Source organism: Lissotriton vulgaris, chromosome 1_1 (genome assembly GCF_964263255.1).
Source record: "Lissotriton vulgaris chromosome 1_1, aLisVul1.2, whole genome shotgun sequence".
Taxonomy (NCBI): Eukaryota; Metazoa; Chordata; class Amphibia; order Caudata; family Salamandridae; genus Lissotriton; species Lissotriton vulgaris.
This window is the reverse complement of record NC_141685.1, coordinates 813016330-813037686: the sequence shown is the minus strand read 5'-3', so window position 1 is coordinate 813037686 and position 21357 is coordinate 813016330.

Below are 21357 nucleotides of genomic sequence, written 5' to 3'. Positions count from 1 at the left end.
ATGTAAATGCGGGCACTTTAGGTGGCGAACATACATAACGAAAGGTGGCGATCCCTCCCTCCTGGGACGGCTGTCTGCAGAAAAACACTCAGAGAAGCTCAGCAAAGAGAAGCCATGGAGAGGGGGCTCATCGCTCCAGAGAGGTTTGTCATCCCAAACTTTCACCCCAGTCCCCCTGGCATCGTCGAACGCTTTGTACCTACCCTTCGACGTGCTAGGTACGCAGCATGGAGGGTGCATGGGTCACTGGGCAGTGGCCACCACACACAGCTGGAGGGCTGCTTTGGGGCAAATAAAGGCATTAAGTGAAAATAAATCAGCGTTTAGCTGCGTGGAAGGCCCCAGGCTGAGCCCCCCTTGCAAGGGAGGGAACCAAGAGAACAGATGTATTTTGGGGCAGGGACTCACACACAGCAAGGCTGGAGTTTAAATGTATCAGCGACTAAAGACTAGACAGGTCAGGGAGGCAGCCAGGCGGGAAAAGACACAGAGGCCATGAATGATGTTAAAGAGGCAGATGTCAGCAGGTAAAGGTGTCACCGACAGCGTGTGGGTTTTCAGTCCGTGACACAAGCTATTGTTTTAAGTAACCCCTCACCTTGCCGGCGCCTGGAGTCACTCACTCCACTGTTACACTCAGTCTGTTACCACACTCACACTCTACAGAAGGTTCATGTCAACAAAGAAGACACTTCTATCAATCATATGGGGGAGGAGGAAGTTCTGATCCATTCAGTTTCCTGTTATTAAATCTCAATTAATCAAAGGGGAAGGATCACTTGTCCTGTACAACCAGGGTATACAGTAACTACGTGGGGTTTCTCACAATAAAAAACCCTCATGCATGTGATGGGAAAGTCGTGGTAGCGGTATATGTTGGTTCTCCGCTCTTCATTCACGTGTGTGCATAATCATAGGGTCAGTTAGGTTATGCAGCCTCCACCATGAGGTTATTACCCATGGTTAAAACAGTAGTGATCAAGTGATGATTGATTAAAATACCCGGTCTGGATTCAGGTAGCCCGTCAAACGGTATTAAAAAGGTTGTGCGTTCAGCTAATGTATAATGAATTCTAACACACTCAAAGGTAAGTGATTAAAAAGTGGTCGACATGTTTCAGCCAAATGTGCCTGGTTAGGTCTTAAGGGCTTTCTTCAGGACCAACAGTGCAAGGTGAAAAATATGAGTGTTTATAACAAATATTGTCTCATTATAACCTGTGTAAGAAAAGGAAAATTCAACCTGTTTCTTGTCAGTATGGAAGGTCACAATGTACCTGCAAGAAATAAAAACAATACAGGGTAGGGGTGGAGGAAAAGGTAGTACATTGCTACTTTTCATTACAAAATCGATAGTCGATTTTGTAGCAACTAAAAAATGGCAATACTTTACAGACCTCACAGTCCATGGCAGTGGCAACTCTCTCATCATCCATCTGTTGTGACATGCTGACAATCTCTAGGTTTCTACGTGATTAGCCAATTTCATTACTCTATAAAAAGCATGCAGTGGGTAAATAAAGATAGCACATTTGCCCAATGTACCTATAGTGGAGATTTGCTGAGTGACGCCCACTCTTTGGGGATTAAAACTGAGCATTGCGCAGAGGCGGCATAATTGCCGTTATTACAGGTGTGCGCGTTTATTCAGAATAAGTGAATCATTGTGCAATGCTAGACTGTAGGGGATTTTTAGGCGTAGCACCAAGAGGCAATTTTATTAAGATTAGCATGTGTGTGGTGACCGAGGGGCTCGCGCCTCAATTTACGCGCTGATCAAACATACCTTAAGTGTGAAATTGTCACACTTACTCGGATTTTTGCGGGAGTCGAGGGGGCTTTACGGAAAAGAAAATCGGAGGAGGCATTATTCATTATTCAATGAAATACTTGCGGTTTTGGTTGTGCGAGGTGAATCGGAGGTCCATTCCTGATACCTATTGCTCCATGCCTCGTGCGCTGCTTGTGCTGACACTACTCCCGTAACCCGGAAATGACTCGCGGTTGTAGCCGGGTCTATTGAGAGCTGTCAGAGAAGAGGACCGAAAACAGATTCGATCGCTAGAAAGAGTCTGTTTTCAAATCGCGAAATTCCTCATGAATAAATTAAACATTTTAAATTTGTAGGGAGAGAATAAGTGTGATTGCTGGTTGTTGCATTTTAATTGCAGAGGTGTACAGATTAATGGGGAGATATGATTATTGAGTCAGCTCTTTTAGTGCGTGGGGGTCTTGATTCGATTAATATCGAGTAGATTACTGAAAAGGGAGGATTTTCACATAATAGGAATTATCAGGAAAATTGGCTGCATATGCAATAAGGAGAGTGTTGGTACAGATATGATATATGCATTCTATGTAGCCAGATTGGGTTGTTTCATGATGTATGAATATGGGGCTTGTCATTTTGCCAGGCTCAGCCAAGGTATATTGTCATTCAGACCCTCGGAATCTGTCTTGAGTCTATGGACCCACTGTTGTTCTTTTTCGAAAAGGATCTTCTCTGCATTCCTGTCTCTTGTTTCTAGGGTTTCCAGAATAACCCAATGGAGTTCATCTACTGTGTGACCCACTTCCACAAAGTGGTTGGCCATCTTGGTGGCACTTCTTTTGCATTTGACATTGCTGCGGTGCTCGCAGATCCTCTGTGTGGCCTTTCTGAATGTCATACCGATGTATCTCATGCTAAACGGACATGTTATCATATATATCACGTGACTGGTATTGCAGTTAGTGTGGTTCCTTAAAGTCCATTTCAGGTTTGGAAGAAGCTGTAATTCTTTTGTCGGTTGAGTGAGGTTACACACCGAGCAGGAGCCACAAGGGAAGTGTCCTGTGACTGGTGGGTTGCCCCATAGGCCTGTTCTTTCCTTAGGTTTGTGAGGGGGTGGTCTCGTATGGACAAGTATGTCCTTCAGATTCCGGCTTCTTTTATTGGCGAACCTGGGTTTCGGCCATGTCAAGGTACCGGATGTAAGGATCCTCCAGTTCTTATTGATTATCTTTTTGACGTCATCAGTCACCGGGCTGTAGGTTGTTACGCATGTCATTAATTCCTCCTGAGCTGGTTTGACAGTTGACTCCAGGAGACCTTCTCTGTTCTGATTGCGGGCTCGCTTTTTACATTTATTTATCACCTTCCTGGGATAATTTCGATCCTCAAGTTTCTGACAGAGGTCCTCCTCTTGTGTCTCATATTCCTTGGTATTGCTACAATTCCTCCGCAATCTGAGGAATTGACTGTAGGGGAGATTTTCCCTCAAAGAGCGTGGATGGAAGCTATTGAATGATAGCAAGCTGTTTTTTGGTGTTGCTTTGATGAAGGTGCGAGTTTGTAAAGTTCCGGCTTCCGCATATATGGTTAAGTCCAGGAAGTCCAGGCTCTGTTTGTCAGCATTATAAGTTAATTTCAGACACTCATCTCTAGTGTTTATCCAAGAATGGAAGTTCTGTAGACTCTCCATATCTCCGTTCCAGATTAGTAGAATGTCTTTAATATACCTTTTCCAGAATAGTATTTGACGTCGGAATGGGTTGATCTCATTCTGGATGTGTGTCTCTTCAAAGGTGCTAACATAGAGCCCTGCCACACTTGGGGCAAATGTACTACCCATTGAGGTACCATGGCATTGTAAATAGAGGGTCTCTTTATACTGGAAGTAATTCTCCATGAGTGCGAGTCCGTGACACAAGCTATTCTTTTAAGTGACCCCTCACCGTGCCGGCGCCTGGAGTAACTCACTCCACTGTTACACTCAGTCTGTTACCATACTCACACTCTACAGAAGGTTCATGTCAACAAAGAAGACATGCCACTTGAGTTTGGGACAGTAAAAAAGACCTCCAGCAAATACTAGTGAACAAAGTCACAGTTTAAAACGCACCTTCCAGAGACATTAACAGGGGGGGCTACTACCCCTTTGATCCCCATGCATGCAAGCTTTGAACAGCTGGCAACAGATGTGCCCAGCTGGAGTTATTCCTCACTTGCCTGACAAATGTGGGTTTGTAGGACTTACTAGGGACTCCTGTGCGTGGGCAGGGGCAGGGGGGGCCTCAGATAAAGCCTTATGATAACCGAAGCTGGCCATGTTTTTTTCTTCATAACAAGGTCACCAAACTCTCTTTCTGTTCAGTGGGTAAAACACGATTCTTAAAGAAGGGTCAAACAATTGGCATTAAACAGAAGAGAGCGAGCTATTGAAGGGACCGCAAAGACCTCACATTACAAGGAACTCTGGGATTCTGGGAGCTAGCAGGGCTCTCTGCTTTTGACTGTGTGGACTGCCTGATTCACAAGCCTCGGTGTCTTCAACCAAAGTGACAGTTATAGTCATTTTCCAGGCTTTGATTATAGTGGAAATAAAATTAAAGTAGAGCACCAACTCTGAAAGCTTTGAAGCCGAGGAGGCGCTTCTAGTCTCTGTGGGAGGCTGTCATGCAACTGTCACTCAGGGGTACCAATAGTACCTCTTCCAGACGCTAGTGGTGGACACAATGCACTGAACCTGGAGATTCGAGTTACTTACTTCTGATACTGTTTGAGCCCGGTGTGATTAAACATTAGTTCAGCTTTATCTACGGATCTACTTCAAACAAATTTGACGAGGAGAGGAGGAGGCAGTAGGGGGGGGAGAGTGGAGGGTGCCTGGGCCTGTTTCCCTTGTGGAAGCGAGCAAGGACAACATCTGTTTGCAAGCTAATTACAAACAGATGGTTTGAAAGCTCGCTCCCGCAAGGGAATCGCCAAACGTGCACTCGTTGCCATTCAAAGCATTGCAATGCGTGCATGTTTTTGACTACAAAACTGAATCGATTTCTAAAGGTCTTTTTCCTATTCAGCGCATGCTTGCTGCGTAGGCGAGACCTCAAAATGATGACCTTGGTATAGTGGAAGTAATTTCTGATTTAAAACATTTGAAAAAAATGAGATCTACTCTTAGGAAAGGCCAGGCTTCCCTTGTGCACCACGAAAGTAATGGAATATTTAATGAATGCCCTATAAGGGTCTGCGGCATTTTAGAAATGTTATGCCAAAAATTTCAAAAACGTCTTAGGGGAGAAGTTTACTCTCCCGTATATCATGTACAAGAAATCTGTTTAATTATTGTGCATGCTGGAATTTGGGGGAAGTATCACACCCCACCACTTACATAGATCTTTTTCCTCATATAATGGCTATGAAGTTAGAGCTGACCTTAGTTCTAGAAATGCTTGTCCTGCCCCAGTGCTGGGAGCAGGACTGACTTTAGGGTGGTGTGACTGGTGCAGCAGTTGACTTTGGTGGGGGGGTGCTGTGTTTAAAAATCATTTGTTTTGGTTTAAAAGCACATGAACTTCCTTGTGCATCAGGCAGTTTTCAGGCCACAATAAAAATGCCAAGATAACTCTGGTGATTAATGTTCCTACTAGTGAGAGGTTGGAATTTTGTCTAGTGGCAGTTTTGGCTCATCGTAAAGTAGCACGGAGGGTTAATGTGCCTGCTGCAAAGAACATGATCCATAATTTAGTGTGAGTGAACTATTCATGGAGTAGGAGGTTATGGAGAGGAGAGCGCCAAAAAAGACTGTTGTAATGGTCAGCACCAGTACTCGAGCCGGCCCTGGCAGGGAGTCTTAGCCGCCTCCGAAGTTCAGGTCTCGTTTCGCCCCTGATCCAGATATAAGTATATAGTTAATGCTATCATCGCCTCTGACATAATTCTTGTTATGCTGTGCAAGACAACCTATTCGAACCGCTTCCAAATGGCTGGTTCGGTTCTTAACCGGCCTCATGTCAACCATCTCCTCTGATGCTGATGCCCCAGTGCATTATGGTACTCTTGAATCTGCATTTACAGTTGAAAAACATAAACTGCAAGGACCTGATTGCAAAGAAAACAAGCACTGGCAAAGCCAATAGCTATAATGTGCTGCATGCTGCACCCATAAGGGCATGCCGCTCAACCTGACCATGAAAACTCACCACCTACCCTTCGGTCACATGCTCACCCTGCACTCACAATACAGACTACTCACCCTGCACCCAGTGCACACTGTATACCGTGCATTATTATTATTACATTTCTTATATAGCGCCAGAATCGACCCCCGAAGGGGTATCTCCGCGCTTGCCTTGGGAACCCGTCCTGGTTTTTCCCTGTGAGATAGCCCCTACAGGGCATCCCCAAGGTGAAAGCCAGGCATCCCGCCACGGGGGGGCCGTTGTGGAGATTAAGCAAGCTTAATGCCCAGAGTTGCAGAGTGTGAACCCATGATTAGTTCAGGCACCGAAGCGAGAATTATCGAGTCCGTGGACAATTGTGCTCAACACCCTGCCCCGTCGGGAATCGAACCCTGGTCCCGGGTCTGACCTCTGCTTCAGGGTCTGCCTGCTCTAACCAGTGAGCCACACTTCTCCATTTACAATACAGACCACTTAACTTGGTCTCACCATACACACCACTCACCCAGCACTCACCATACATGCTGTTCTCCGAGCACTCAAAATGCCACTGCTCATGCTGCACTCACAACACACACACGCCACCCCCTGCACTCACAACACACACTGTTTATTCTGCAGTCACCGTACACACCTCTCCCTGCACTCATACCTCTCATCCTGCTCATAAAAGATGCACTACTCACACTCCAGTGCAAACAGATAGGACACACTCACAGTGCTCATTGCGCTCCCTTCCCTCACTCCACTCACAATGTACGCCCCTCTTTTTTCTCTCAACACATACATACACCTCTTCCTGCCCTCACAATATATGCTCTGCACTCACAATACACACCGCACAATCTACACTCACAATACACACTACTCTCCTTGCGATCTCTCTCTCACACACACACAGACACACACATGCATGCAGCTCATCCTGCACTTGTACACACACACACACACAAACACACACACACACACACTGCTCAACCTGGATTCACAAACAATACACACAGCTCATCCTGCACTCATAATACACGCTGACTGCTGAACCTGCACTCAAAATATACACCACCCATCCTGCACTCACAATACACTTCACTCACTCTGCTCTCAAAATGCACACTTCTCACCCTGTGTTCACAATACACACATCTCTCTCTCCCCTTACAATGCACACTGCTCACCCTGCTCTCAAACTACATGTTGATCTCCCTGCACGCACTTCTGTCACCTTGCACATACACACCTCTCTCTGCGCTTACAACACTCACCTCTCCCTGCATTCACAATACACTTTGCTTGCTCTGCACTCTCAGTACACACTACTCACCCAGCACTCACAATACACACCAGTCGCCCTGCAATTGCAATACATACTGCTCACCCTGTACTCTCACACACACACATACACCCACACACACATACATACTGCTCACTTTAATCTCAAAATATACACATCGAGCTTGCACTGACAATACACACCTCTTTCCCTTCTCTCACAATACACATCACTCACTCTCCACTCACAATACTCACCACTCAGTCTACATATCTATACACTCACTGCTCACCCTGCTCACTCACACAACTTCTCACCCTGCACTCACAGTACTACTCATCCCTCACCCTGCTCTCGCAATACACACCCGCACTCTTGTAGACACTTGCCTCACCCTGAACTCACAATACATACCACTCAAAACTGCACTCACAATGCACACAAGCCACACTGCTCTTCCTGCACTCACAGTACACACCTCTCAAACAGCTTTTTCAATCATTACTACTCACACTATACTCATACATACCAATCTCTCTGCACTCACAATAGTCACTGCTCGCCATTCCCTCACAGAGACACTTCGCTCATCATGGATTAACACAAATACACCACTCATCATAGACTTACACAGACACTCCATTCACTCCCACTCAAAATGCACAATGCTTACCCTGCACTCACACAGAAACTACACTCACTCTGCACTGAAACTACACACAGCTTAACCTACACTCACATTAACATTGCTCTCCATGCTTGCACTCAAACTACACACCGCTCTACCTGCAACATAATACACACTGCTCACCTTGCACGTACAATGCAGACCACTCATTGTGCACTCATCCAGGCACTCCCTTTACCCCGCACTAGCAATACACACTGTTCACCCTACACTTACAATGCACACTAATCACTCAGAATAACCACACTGCTGACCCTGTGCTCACAGCACACAATTGCCTGTGCCCATACCGCTCTGCCTGCACTTAAAATGCACACCACTCACCCTGCAATCATAACACAATAATTCAAAGATAGTAAGATATTGGGACAAGATCGCTGCACAAACTGGGACTAGATCTTTTGATATGTTTAGTAAATATGAGTAATTCAGGCTTGAGTAATGTGTCAACTAATTTTATTGCATATTGCAGGACAACATTTAGCAATCGAACCCACACGCTTGATTGTACCATGGAGGTAACAGGTTCAATGTACACTGTAGAAGTCATGCATGAAACAAAATATTAATATTACAAGCAAATTAACGTATTCACATATGTTTAAGTGAAATATGAACCGATAGTCATTTTAATTTTCGCTTGCAGATGCAATAAAATACTCCATGTTACCCTGATGAAGTGCTAATTGCCTCTAAGATGCATAAAAGACTGAAACAAATCTTTTTATAGAGTGTTATAATTAAATCCATATGTAGAATTTGCAATAAAAGATTAATCTTTTTAAACAAAAAAGAGTATAATTAGATTTTTGGGGAAAAATGCGCATCAATAAATACATAGTAAAATCACAAATTGATAACATTTATTCAAGTTTAGTCCACAGCAAGGTAAAAAGTAACAATCTCTTCATTATAACTTTGCTTAGTATATCTCTAGAACAAGGTAGGAGGAGACGGCCCAGATACAATATACAATACATCTTTATAAGAAGGTAAAACAACTAATATTATTTAGTGCGAAAACAGAAAGTGATTTCAAGTATGTTAATGTTGTCACCATGTCGAATGGAACCTAGTTTTCATCTGAGGTCTGCCATGCCTGGACTTTGTGTTGGCATATTCAGTGCTTAATTTGAACTGATAGTTGTAGGAATGGGCCGACCCGCGCTCATTTTTGGGGATCAGTGCATTTTTCCCTCAATAGGCTTTTATCCACAGCAAGGGAAAGAAAAACAGAAAAGAGGTCAAGAAAGAGGAAGAGAAAGACCATGGGGGTCGAGTCACCAAAATGACACGGGTAGAAGTAGTGACATCACATACCCTTTGACATTAATGACATCACATGAATCTTCACCCAGAGCTTTTTTCCAGGAAGGCATGTCACATGACCCTCAACCTTACACTCCATTACACTTCCTACAGTCATTCTTATTCAATCTCACCCTCTTGTATTCACTCTTAATCTCACTCATACTGATTGACACAAAGGCCCAGGTTTACTAACAGATTGCAATGTTTTGCATCACTTTTGTGGCACAAAACTAGTGTAAAGTGTTAGGGTGGGATTTACAATACAACACAAATCCTGATTTGCGTTGGATAGTATCCCACAGTAATGCAAAAACTCTTGTGTTCTTGGCACTGATTTTGCCAACTCTGAGGCCAGGGGTAGCAAAGTCAGTACTAGAGGTCGCAAGGGGCAAGCCAGGGGTCACAGCTGCAACCCCTAGATGAGGTCCATGAAAAAGATGGTAAAACAGTGGCAAAAGGAGAAAGCAAGGATGAAAAAGAATCCGCCGGAGAGAGATAAATTGGCAGGGATTGTCTGGTGGTGGATTATAGAAGCTTTTGGTGAAATCAAGAAGACGCGACCTTGGCATTCGGCACCCCGGCATTCAGTGGCGCCAGCCAGGGACTGCTGTGCAAAACTTTGGGCCTAGGTACTTATTCTTTTACAAATTAAACACTGCATTTGCTTGTCCCCTCAGGAAGATCTACTTTGTTGAAGTGAGCCAGAAAGTGTTTTACATGTGTTAAGGAGCAAATGCAAAGGAACATTCACATGCAAAGCCACAAGGCTGCGAAGTACTTATTCCTTCTCAAACGTCATTAATCCACAACCAGACGCTCTCTTCACATTTATTTCACTCTTGCAGGGTTTTCTTCATTCCTGCTTTCTACTTTCGTCACTGTTTTCCATCTTTCTCTTCTCCCTTCTGTGTTGCTTTTGTGCTTTTCTTTCTCTTGCTTTAAATCAAAGTCTATTGAGGAAAAAGAAGTGTTGGTGGGCCCCACTTGCAAACCGGCTCAAATTAAGCACTGCTACTGGCAATCATGGAAAAGAGGGCAAGCTGCATTTCGGCCTGCTGCTGGAAGGACTGCACCATTCCCTGAGCCTGTACAGCAGCCACTTAGGACCACCCGCTCAAGTACCTGGTGCTTGTTCAGGAGGCCGGTCCCAGTCCGGGCTTCTATAGTGCCAATTCCCAAGTCTCCATCACTGTTGCAGACACCTCAGCACCCAGACGAATCTGCAGCCCCCCAATGCCTTGAGACCCTCACAGGTGAGTAGCCGTGCTTTACAACCCCCTGAAGGATTGATTGCTCAGCTCCAGTGACGCATGGCCCTGCACTGCCATCTCCCATTTACCAGTGCTGTGGCAGCCACAGGGTGTGGCCTCTGAGATCAGTCTCTGTGGAGAAATTTTAGCCGTCCTGGTGGTCCTCTTATGATTTTTGCCGAAACCTTTAAAGAAAGTAAAAAAGCTTGTGAAAGTAATGGTACAGGACTATTTTGTTAGTTTATTGGTATAGTTATAGATTTAAAGTAAAAGGCGATGGAAAATACAAAACCACCAATACGTGTTTTGTGTTTCGTGTTTACTCAGTCTTCGAATAAAATCAAGGAAAAGTTTGGTGAATATACACATTTATTATCCTGTTTATTTTAGTATCACATCATTCTAAAAGGCTGCATGAATGTTTAAATGTATTGTTGCCTTTACTTTACTCTGCCTGTATTCTAAAATGTCCGCTTTTTAGGTTTTGCCTAGCAAATGCGTACGAAGTACGAAGTACGCATGCGCTAGGAAAACCTTATGTTTTTCTCTGTGGGGGTCGGGTATCCGCCCCCTCTTCCCATTGGCTAGCTCCATAAATGGAGGCTAGCCATTGGGAGAGGGCTCTGTCCGTCAATCCCGGACCAGATTCGGGGGCGTTCCCGAGAATTTTTCTCTTTTGGCTACGTCAGCCGAAAGCCTGTTCTCGTCAACGCCCCCGAATCTGGTCCGGCATTGAGCCTGCACCCGCCTTCCTGCTCGCGTGGGCGTGGTCGCCTTTCCCGCCCCCTCTGATCTGCGGGAAGATGTCCAGGTGAGTGCTCTTTTTTTCTTTGTTTCTTGTTATTCTCGTTCTTTGCACTCGACTTTATTCGGGAAGTGACCGTCTTGCTGGCAGCTCGATGTGTTTGGTAAGCAGGAAGGTGTGTAAATAGGGCGTCATCGGGCCCCTTTCTTCTTGCAGCGTGTTTACTGTTTACTCGGCTACGTAAAATACGTGATACTTCAAGGCGCACGATTTGTACAAATGAAAGGCTCTGACTTAGCCCAGGCCGTCGCGCTGCATCGGGTACACGGTGTTGAAGGATGGATGTGTGCTGGTGAGGAAGGGTCCTCGGCTAGCATGGTGCCCTGGCATCCCAGTTATTTAAGGTAAGCACGATGGTCTCGGATTTGAGACGATTTTCGGAATGAGAGGTAGAAATAATATAAGATGCTTTCGGCGTTCGTGCAGGCAGTGGTGGGGCTCCCCGTTGCAGAAGAGTGCTTGATTCGCAATCCTCTCCCATAGTGTGTTTTGAATCAAATCTTTTACTGGAAAGGCCATGACAAAGGTATTCAGAATTTAATCTGAAAAGAACGCGAGTTGCAGATCATAGGAGAGTGAGGTTACTTGTGAGCAAAATGCAGACACTTGTCCGACGAGAGAAGCATGTCTTTTTTTAGAGTTCAGCATACTATCATTTCCTTTGACGAGGCTAAGGTTGGCTTGCTGCTCAGGTTTTTATTTAATTTTTAGAATTCCCAGCTGTAGCTCACAACCAAGAGCCGAGTGCAGGACCCAGAGAGGGGTATAACTCGCTGAGAGCTGTTGCCGGGTTAAGGGTTATGAGTGTGTATCTTTCTAAGGTGGGGAAATCAGTCTGTCTGTTAATGGATAGTGCGGTCTTAACTGGTGTGCTTAAGAGCTGAGTAACACAACATGGTAGACAGATCGTCTAACTACGTCCATTCACAAAACCAATGGGACACCAGACAACAGTAACCATTAGGAGGTATTACAAAAATACAAACCCCTTGATAGAGCACCATACACATATTCAACACTGATAGTTTAGCCAGTATCAACGTACCAATAAATTCCCAAATGCTGGGTCACTGACATTTTACCAACCTAAGAGAAGGGTAAAAATAAGAAAAACACTGACCACACCACTTAAGCACTTCCATTGCTCATTAAGTAAGGCAAGGCCACCATGCAACCCAACAAAGCAGTAGAGATGGATAGTTTCTCAAAAAAAGAAACTCCTCATTACCGGATGGATGGCTCTGACTCAATCTGTTATGGGAACCTAAACATCACATAGAAAAGTATCTGTCAGAAAGTACCTGTAGTTTCTGAGCTCCGCGGGGGTACCACACCGAAGGTGAAGATAGCTCCCAATTCCCTTTCGCCCCTGAGCCGGATTGCTCTTGCGACAGGGACGTCAGGGAAAGGGGAAGTGGATAAGACAAACAGAGAGACTGCTCACACATTCATCTTCTCCGCTCTAGGATTGGTGAAGATAGTTCTGCAAAACAAAACAACAATTACTAAGTTCTGACCTACAAGGTGCGGATTCCTAAACTACCCTATACCTTATCCTAAGTACCTGTGAGTGTGTGAGGTTAAGCTGCTCTCTAGAAGGTCTCAGTAAGGCTGCAGTGGAGATGGTCCATGGAGCATTGCTGTTGTGGCTCAGAGAACGAAGTATAGATGGTACACAAGAATATATATATATATTGTTATCTACTTGTAGACTCTGTGTGGATGAAGAAGTACGCAGCTCCAGCTCCAATTCTCACACCCAAAGGAAGGCAGCCAAAAGTTCAGTTCAAATAACTGTAGAGCGTGAAGTCTAAACTGGCATGGACTAGTCTTTTCAAAAGTGTTTCACCAAGTTTCCACAACACAAGAAGCGGTGCAATAGAACATTAATATTCAGTCAAGTAAACTGGTTCGAGCTCACCATGAACAAGGTTCCGCTGCCGCTGAATGACAAGCTGTCACGGAAGAGTTTTCAGTAGAGGACCAGGAATGCAGTTCTCTACGGAGAGTTTCACGAAGCAGGGAAAAATTGTGTGACTGGAGGCAGAGGACTATGAATGGGACTGAACCGCTTGGAAACCTCAGAGAGGAAGTCCGTGAGGCAAGCGGGACTTCGAAGGTGACTGACGCGGCAAACAGGAAAGCCGCCGGAGCTTCGGGAAGAAACGGACAATGAAGATTCAGGGCTAAAATCACTACCCTGACTAAAACTAGACTTTAGATACTCTAAATAACTAACTGTGAAGAGAGCGCGAATGACACCTTCGCCCCTCGGAGGAAATACCGTTGAAGTGCGACGTTCTTAGAACGCTCGCGCTTCAAGTACACTGAGCCAGCGTTCGTGGGGAAACACTAGAACGCTAACAGAACTGGCGATTTCAGGCAACAGGGAAATGCCTGCTCCGTGCACAGCGGTATCTTGCCACCAGTAGTGACCAGCTTGTGTGAGTAGCATAAGGATCGATCCTGAAGGTCGAGTGGGCAAGGGAAGACACCTGCACAGGGCGATCTGAACTGGGCTCAAACCTGACAGTACCCCCCACCAAAGCCCCCTTTCTAGGTTTGTGTGGATAAGTCTTGTGAAACTCCCTCACCAATCTAGCAGCGTGAACATTAGAACTGGGTTCCCTTCCTAACCTTGGAATCCAGAATTCTCTTTATTTCAAACTCCTCCGAAGAATCAACCTGCACTGAAACTGGTGGAAGAACCTTACGAAGATTAGGTGGATTCTTTCGAATCAGAGATACATGAAAAGTGGGGTGGATCTTCAAGGTTGGGGGTAAGTGAAGCCTTACACTAACTGGATTTATCATTCTGTCTACTGAGTAAGGTCCTACAAACCTGGGTTGAAACTTTCGGTTTCCCCGCAAGCGCATATGACGCGTGGAAACCCAAACTTGATCCCCAGGATGAAAGACTGGATTTGCCTTACGACCCTTATCCGCTTGTTTCTTGAAGGAAGCCTTTGCCTTAATCAAATTTGCAGTGGCTAACTGAAAGGCTGACTGTAACTCTCGTATTACTTCTTCTGCAGCTGGGACATCCTCAACTACTCTACCCACCAACATGTTGGGGTGCCGACCTGAATTCAAGTAGAAAGGAGAATAACCAGTGGCGGAATGCACTGAGTTATTGTAGGCAAATTCAGCTGGAGCTAGTAAAGAAGGCCAATCTCCCTCCTGATCCATTAGATACAGACGCAAGTACTGCTCTAAATCTTGATTTACCCTCTCCGTCTGTCCATCGGTCTCAGGATGATAACCGGTGGACAAACGAGAGTCCACCCCCAGACCTCTGAGAAAGGATCTCCAAAATCTAGACACAAACTGAGGACCTCTATCAGAAATCACAACCTTCGGGATTCCATGTAGTTTAACTATGTGCTGTACAAACAAGGTGGCTAACTCAGTGGCGTTTGGAAGGCTTTTGAGGGGAATAAAATGACTCATTTTAGAAAATTGATCGACCACCACCCAAATGACTGACTTCCCTTGTGAGGATGGTAACTCTACTATAAAGTCCATGGAAACAGTGTGCCATGGATAGGGAGGTACAGGTAAAGGCATTAAAAGTCCTTGTGGAGACTGTCTGAGACTTTTTCCTTTCAAACATAGTTCACAAGTGGCAACATACTGTCGAACCTGAGCTTCCATACCTGGCCAAAGAAAATTTCGCTTTAACAACTCCAAGGTTTTCAAGACTCCTTTGTGGCCAGCCATGGGCTGATCATGAAACCTGTGAATGATCTCCTCTCGCAGTTTCTCTCCAGGGACGAACATCTTTTCCTGAAAATATGGTTTCCCATCTTTTACAGAACGGTCTGGACCCTCGTTCTCCCAATTGGAGTATTCTTTCCTCTTGAATTCCAGGACTATCTTTTCTTCAAACTCATCATCCACTGTGACTGCCACAATCTTATTAATAGGAATGAGAAATTCTTCTGTCTTCGCCTCCGGGCTCTCGCTCTCAGTTAACCGAGAGAGGGCATCTGCTTTTCCATTGGTTACTCCAGGTTTATACGTGAGGACAAAGTCATAGTCAGCAAAGAATAAAGACCACCTGAGCTGTCGTGGAGTCAAAGTTCGTGCTGACTTAAGGAATTGCAGATTTCTATGATCAGTAAATACGGTTACCACATGTCTGGCTCCCATCAGGTAATGTCGCCACTCAAGAAACGCTACTTTGACTGCCAACAATTCCTTGTCAGCTATGGCGTAATTGACTTCTGCTGGGGTAAGTTTTCGAGAATAAAAAGCCACAGGATGAAGTTGTCTAGTTTTCTTGTGACGTTGGGACAAAACTCCCCCTATGGCCAGATTGGAAGCGTCCGCCTCTACAAAAAATGGTTCCAAAGGATCTGGGTGTTGCAAAATGGGAGCTGTGACGAATGATTCTTTAAGGAATTGAAAGGCCTCTTCTGCCTCAGACCCCCAAACAAACCTTTCGTTCTTTCGCAACAATCGAGTAATGGGGCTCACCTTTGCCGAAAAATTCTGAATAAATCGCCGATAAAAATTGGCGAAACCTAAAAAACTTTGGATTTCTTTTACTGAACAAGGAGCAGGCCAATCTCGGATTGCTTTGAGCTTCGATTCATCCATGGAGACTCCCTCTGGGGAGAGTATGAACCCCAAAAACTCTACCTTGGTGGAATGAAATACACATTTCTCCAATTTCACATAGAGTTGATTTTTTAAGAGACATTCCAAAATGGCCCGAACATGCTGGACATGTTCCTCAGTGTTCTTGGAAAAAATTAGGATGTCGTCAATATAGACAACTGCGAATCGATCCAGGAATTCTCGAAGTATGTCATTTACAAAATGTTGGAATGCTGCAGGAGCGTTGCACAACCCAAAGGGCATGACCTGATACTCAAAAAGACCATAACGTGTCCGAAATGCCGTTTTCCACTCATCTCCTTCTGCCATCCGAACCAAATGGTAGGCTCCCCTCAGATCCAATTTGGTGTAGATCTGAGCCTCCTTCACCTGATCCAGAAGTTCGGAGATAAGTGGCAATGGGTAACGGTTCTTTCTGGTCACCAAATTCAAGGCCCTGTAGTCTATGCAAGTCCTCAGACTTTTGTCCTTCTTCGGAATAAAAAAAGAGGGGAAGAAACTGGGGACTGAGAGGGCCGAATAAATCCAGAGGCCAAGTTCTTGTCAAGGTACTCCTTCAAATGCAAATTTTCAGATTCTGAAAGAGCATATATGCGACTACATGGCAGCGAAGCACCTGGTTCCAATTCTATAGTACAGTCGTAGTCCCGATGAGGGGGAAGTCTTTGCGCCTCTTGTTCATCAAACACTGCTTTCAAATCTTGATACTGCGCAGGAATTTCTGGAAGTTCCACCAAACAAATTACTTGCGGTTGATTAGCCAAACAGTAGGTTTCACTGGACTCTCTCTTCTGTGGGGGGGAATGAAAACAGTGTTCCAAACAAAATTCGGAAGCCAAGTCTACAGTTCTCTTAGCCCAATCAATCTTCGGGTTATGTTCTGTTAACCAAGGCAGGCCCAAAATGAGTTGGAATTGAGGAGCATCAATTAAACTAAATCGGAGGTAACTATAATGTTCTCCAGGCCCAATCACAGAGATGGTCTCCGTGTCAAAGGCTATCGGACCGGAAGATAAAGGAGTTCCATCAACAGCTCGCACCGGCTCAGGTTTGTCCTTTCTCACAAAATTTATTCCCAAACGCTTAGCAAACAAAATATCGCAAAAATTTCCAGTAGCTCCAGAATCGATCATAATTGCTACATTTGCACTCTGTTCTTTTCCAAAAATGATTTGGCAAGAGAGTATGAGATGAGGAGCTGAAAACTGCATGGTGTTTGACAAGGACTGGATTAAGGGAGTTGACTTAGAATCGGCTTCCACCAGAGCAACTCCTTCTACTGGTGGAGCTTGTCTTTTACCCATGACGCCGTCTTAGGTCTCCGTGGACACTCCTTGACAAAATGTCCTGAACCTCCACAGTACATACATAATTTGCCTTGCCTTCTCTTTTCACGCTCCTCCGTGCTAAGAGGTCCTCGAACCGTTCCGATTTGCATAGGTTCTTCTATGGTGGTTTCTTCCTTAGCCTTAACACTCTCAGGACGCATTCGGTCAAATCTTGGAGGAAGGAGTCGAGTTTCTTTTCGCCGCTCCTGACGTCTCTCAGATTGTCTTTGATCAATTTGAAGAACCAGGTCGATGAGTTCTGAAACGTCTGTGGGTCTCTTAGGAATCTGAGAGAGACCGTCCTTCAATTCATCTTGTAGACCTCTGTAAAATATGGCTGCTCTTTTTTCTGCAGGCCAATTAGTTTCAACTATAAGCTTATTGTACTGAGCCAAATACGCCACCAACTCTCGATTTCCTTGTTTTAAATCAAGAAGCTCATTATCTGTGGTTTGAGAGATTGCTCTCCGATCAAAAATTCGTAAAAATTCTGTCTTAAATTCCCTGAAATTGTACAGCACAGGATCATTAGCAGACACCAAAGGCAACGACCAAGATGCGGCATCTCCACTCAGGTACGACAGCATGAACGCCACTTTGGACTGATCCTCCTTGAAAATTATAGGTTTGCACAAAAAATGTAACGAACACTGAGTAACAAAAACCTGTGCCTTGTTTGGATCACCCATAAATCTTTCGGGAGGGGCTAGAGGAATAGTGGGAGACATAGCATGCACTACCTGGGTGGAAAACTCACTGGTGGCTGGAGATGGATTAAAAGTTTGGGACTTCTGACCCCCAAAATCTGGGCTTGGACTAACTGTGAGTTCATTTATTTTCTGACGAAGAAAGTTAGTCTCCTGATTGGATTTTCTAACCTCCTCTCGGGTTTCCATCAATTGCTTTTGCAAATCTTCCAGGATGGATCCCAGGGCCTTCAAATCAAATCCTTCGGCCATGATACTCAAGCGTAGAGCAACAGCGGGCACTTCAATCTGTCAGAAAGTACCTGTAGTTTCTGAGCTCCGCGGGGGTACCACACCGAAGGTGAAGATAGCTCCCAATTCCCTTTCGCCCCTGAGCCGGATTGCTCTTGCGACAGGGACGTCAGGGAAAGGGGAAGTGGATAAGACAAACAGAGAGACTGCTCACACATTCATCTTCTCCGCTCTAGGATTGGTGAAGATAGTTCTGCAAAACAAAACAACAATTACTAAGTTCTGACCTACAAGGTGCGGATTCCTAAACTACCCTATACCTTATCCTAAGTACCTGTGAGTGTGTGAGGTTAAGCTGCTCTCTAGAAGGTCTCAGTAAGGCTGCAGTGGAGATGGTCCATGGAGCATTGCTGTTGTGGCTCAGAGAACGAAGTATAGATGGTACACAAGAATATATATATATATTGTTATCTACTTGTAGACTCTGTGTGGATGAAGAAGTACGCAGCTCCAGCTCCAATTCTCACACCCAAAGGAAGGCAGCCAAAAGTTCAGTTCAAATAACTGTAGAGCGTGAAGTCTAAACTGGCATGGACTAGTCTTTTCAAAAGTGTTTCACCAAGTTTCCACAACACAAGAAGCGGTGCAATAGAACATTAATATTCAGTCAAGTAAACTGGTTCGAGCTCACCATGAACAAGGTTCCGCTGCTGCTGAATGACAAGCTGTCACGGAAGAGTTTTCAGTAGAGGACCAGGAATGCAGTTCTCTACGGAGAGTTTCACGAAGCAGGGAAAAATTGTGTGACTGGAGGCAGGGGACTATGAATGGGACTGAACCGCTTGGAAACCTCAGAGAGGAAGTCCGTGAGGCAAGCGGGACTTCGAAGGTGACTGACGCGGCAAACAGGAAAGCCGCCGGAGCTTCGGGAAGAAACGGACAATGAAGATTCAGGGCTAAAATCACTACCCTGACTAAAACTAGACTTTAGATACTCTAAATAACTAACTGTGAAGAGAGCGCGAATGACACCTTCGCCTCTCGGAGGAAATACCGTTGAAGTGCGACGTTCATAGAACGCTCGCGCTTCAAGTACACTGAGCCAGCGTTCGTGGGGAAACACTAGAACGCTAACAGAACTGGCGATTTCAGGCAACAGGGAAATGCCTGCTCCGTGCACAGCGGTATCTTGCCACCAGTAGTGACCAGCTTGTGTGAGTAGCATAAGGATCGATCCTGAAGGTCGAGTGGGCAAGGGAAGACACCTGCACAGGGCGATCTGAACTGGGCTCAAACCTGACAGTATCTCTGTGCAGTGAACAACACTACAGTGTCCTACTGAGTGCAGGCTGAATGGTATACAAACTGTTAATCTTGAACTGACGTGCCCAGACATATGGGGCTAAAAACAGTCAATGCTTAATGATTTTTACATTTCTTCTGTGATTCCATTGAAAAAAATCCCCACAGGGGGAGGACATCACAGTATTTCCTATTAAACAAGTTGTTGGGAACCGAAAAGGTATTTCAATTAATAAGAAGGTGATGTTTGGAATCTCTGGTCCAGAGCTTTTCTGCGTCACTCATTAATAATTACAGCCAGCCATGGGTGCATGCTTGTTTATGTAGAAAAATGCATTAGAGAAGTCCTGTTTGAAAGGCAAATGCTCGCTAGAAGAAGCAGGTCTGATCATCAAAGCGAAGGATTGGGAAGTTGGTCGTTGATCCTGTGTACAGATCACGGACAACCAATGGGCTGCCTGCTGCGCGGCCACTAAAGAGGTGTCCATTAATAGCAGGCATAAGCTTATACATTTGAAGTTTCTAAGGCACATGTATCATTCCCCTGCGCTGGCGCACAGGATAGACGCTAGCAGGTCGCATTGTTGTCCTAAATGCAAGGCACCGCAGGCCGACTTTGCCCATCTCTCTTGGGAGTGCCCACGTTTACATACCTATTGGCCATAAGATTCTGGGTACAATGCTGGCTTTAGAGTTGACTCCCACTCCTGAAGTGGCGCTAATGGGCTATGTTGTGAATTTTCTCGCTCCTCTCGCAGGCTGGTTGCCATTAGTTTACTCTTGGCGAAGAGGGAAGTTGCACCGCTTTGGGGTGCCAAACGCGCCCCCAGCGCTCAAGCCTGGTTACGTAGCATGGCCTACTACAATGTCAATGTTGAGGGATTGGCTGTATATATGCATCTATCCATCCACCCATCCATGCATCTATCTATACACCCATCCATACACCCATCCATGCATGCACCCATCCATGCATCCACCAACTCATCCATGCAAGCATTACAACAAGAGCCCGCAGCTCTCCTTCGTCTCTCCTCGTCCCCCTTCCCTGAGCCCGCAGCTCTCCTTCGTCTCTCCTCGTCCCCCCTTCTCTGAGCCCGCAGCTCTCCTTCGTCTCTCCTCGCCCCCCTTCCCTGTGCCCTGTCCTGCTATTGTAAATGACAATGCCATTTATTTATGTTAAAAAAAAACATAAATAAAAATAATGTCAAGAGCAATGCCATTAGCTCTAACTTTAACAAAGGCAAAACCATTGCATTGTAAATGCTTGTTACTAGTAGTAGTCACACAGACCCGCAGTGTTTCTTAGAGCTGTTTTTCAGTTGATCACAATAGATCTGGTGAGATTTTCTCTATCAAGCCAGACTTAAGAAATACAAGACTATGTGAACCACTTGTACTCCATGCAGAGCAGCATGCGTCTTTTCAAAATAAAAATAAAACACAGTGACACCACACCAAGGGTAAGAGCACTATATGATAGCAAAAACAATTAAGAAAATATCTATGTGTCTATTATATATACCAGATTATTGTATTTCATCCATGAATTAAAATGTACAGGAACTGCTAGAACTCCACCTAAATTGTTTGCTGATAAATGCCTGTTCATTGAGCAAAAATAAATACAATGACAGGTGTGGAACCAGACATACTATCAATCACAATGCCTGGTTGGGAAAAGATATGCTCCAGTCAGTCATAATCACTTTACTAGGTTAATAAAAACCATAAAAGATATGCTCCAATTCTTCATGCGGTTATCCCGCCCTAATACTGATCCACCGCACATAACCATCAAGGAAAGAAGGTATGCAGACTAGGTACTACCTTTAAGGATACCATAACAGTCATCAAGAGATGGAAGAATTGACAATACATGATTGGGATGCCCTTTTT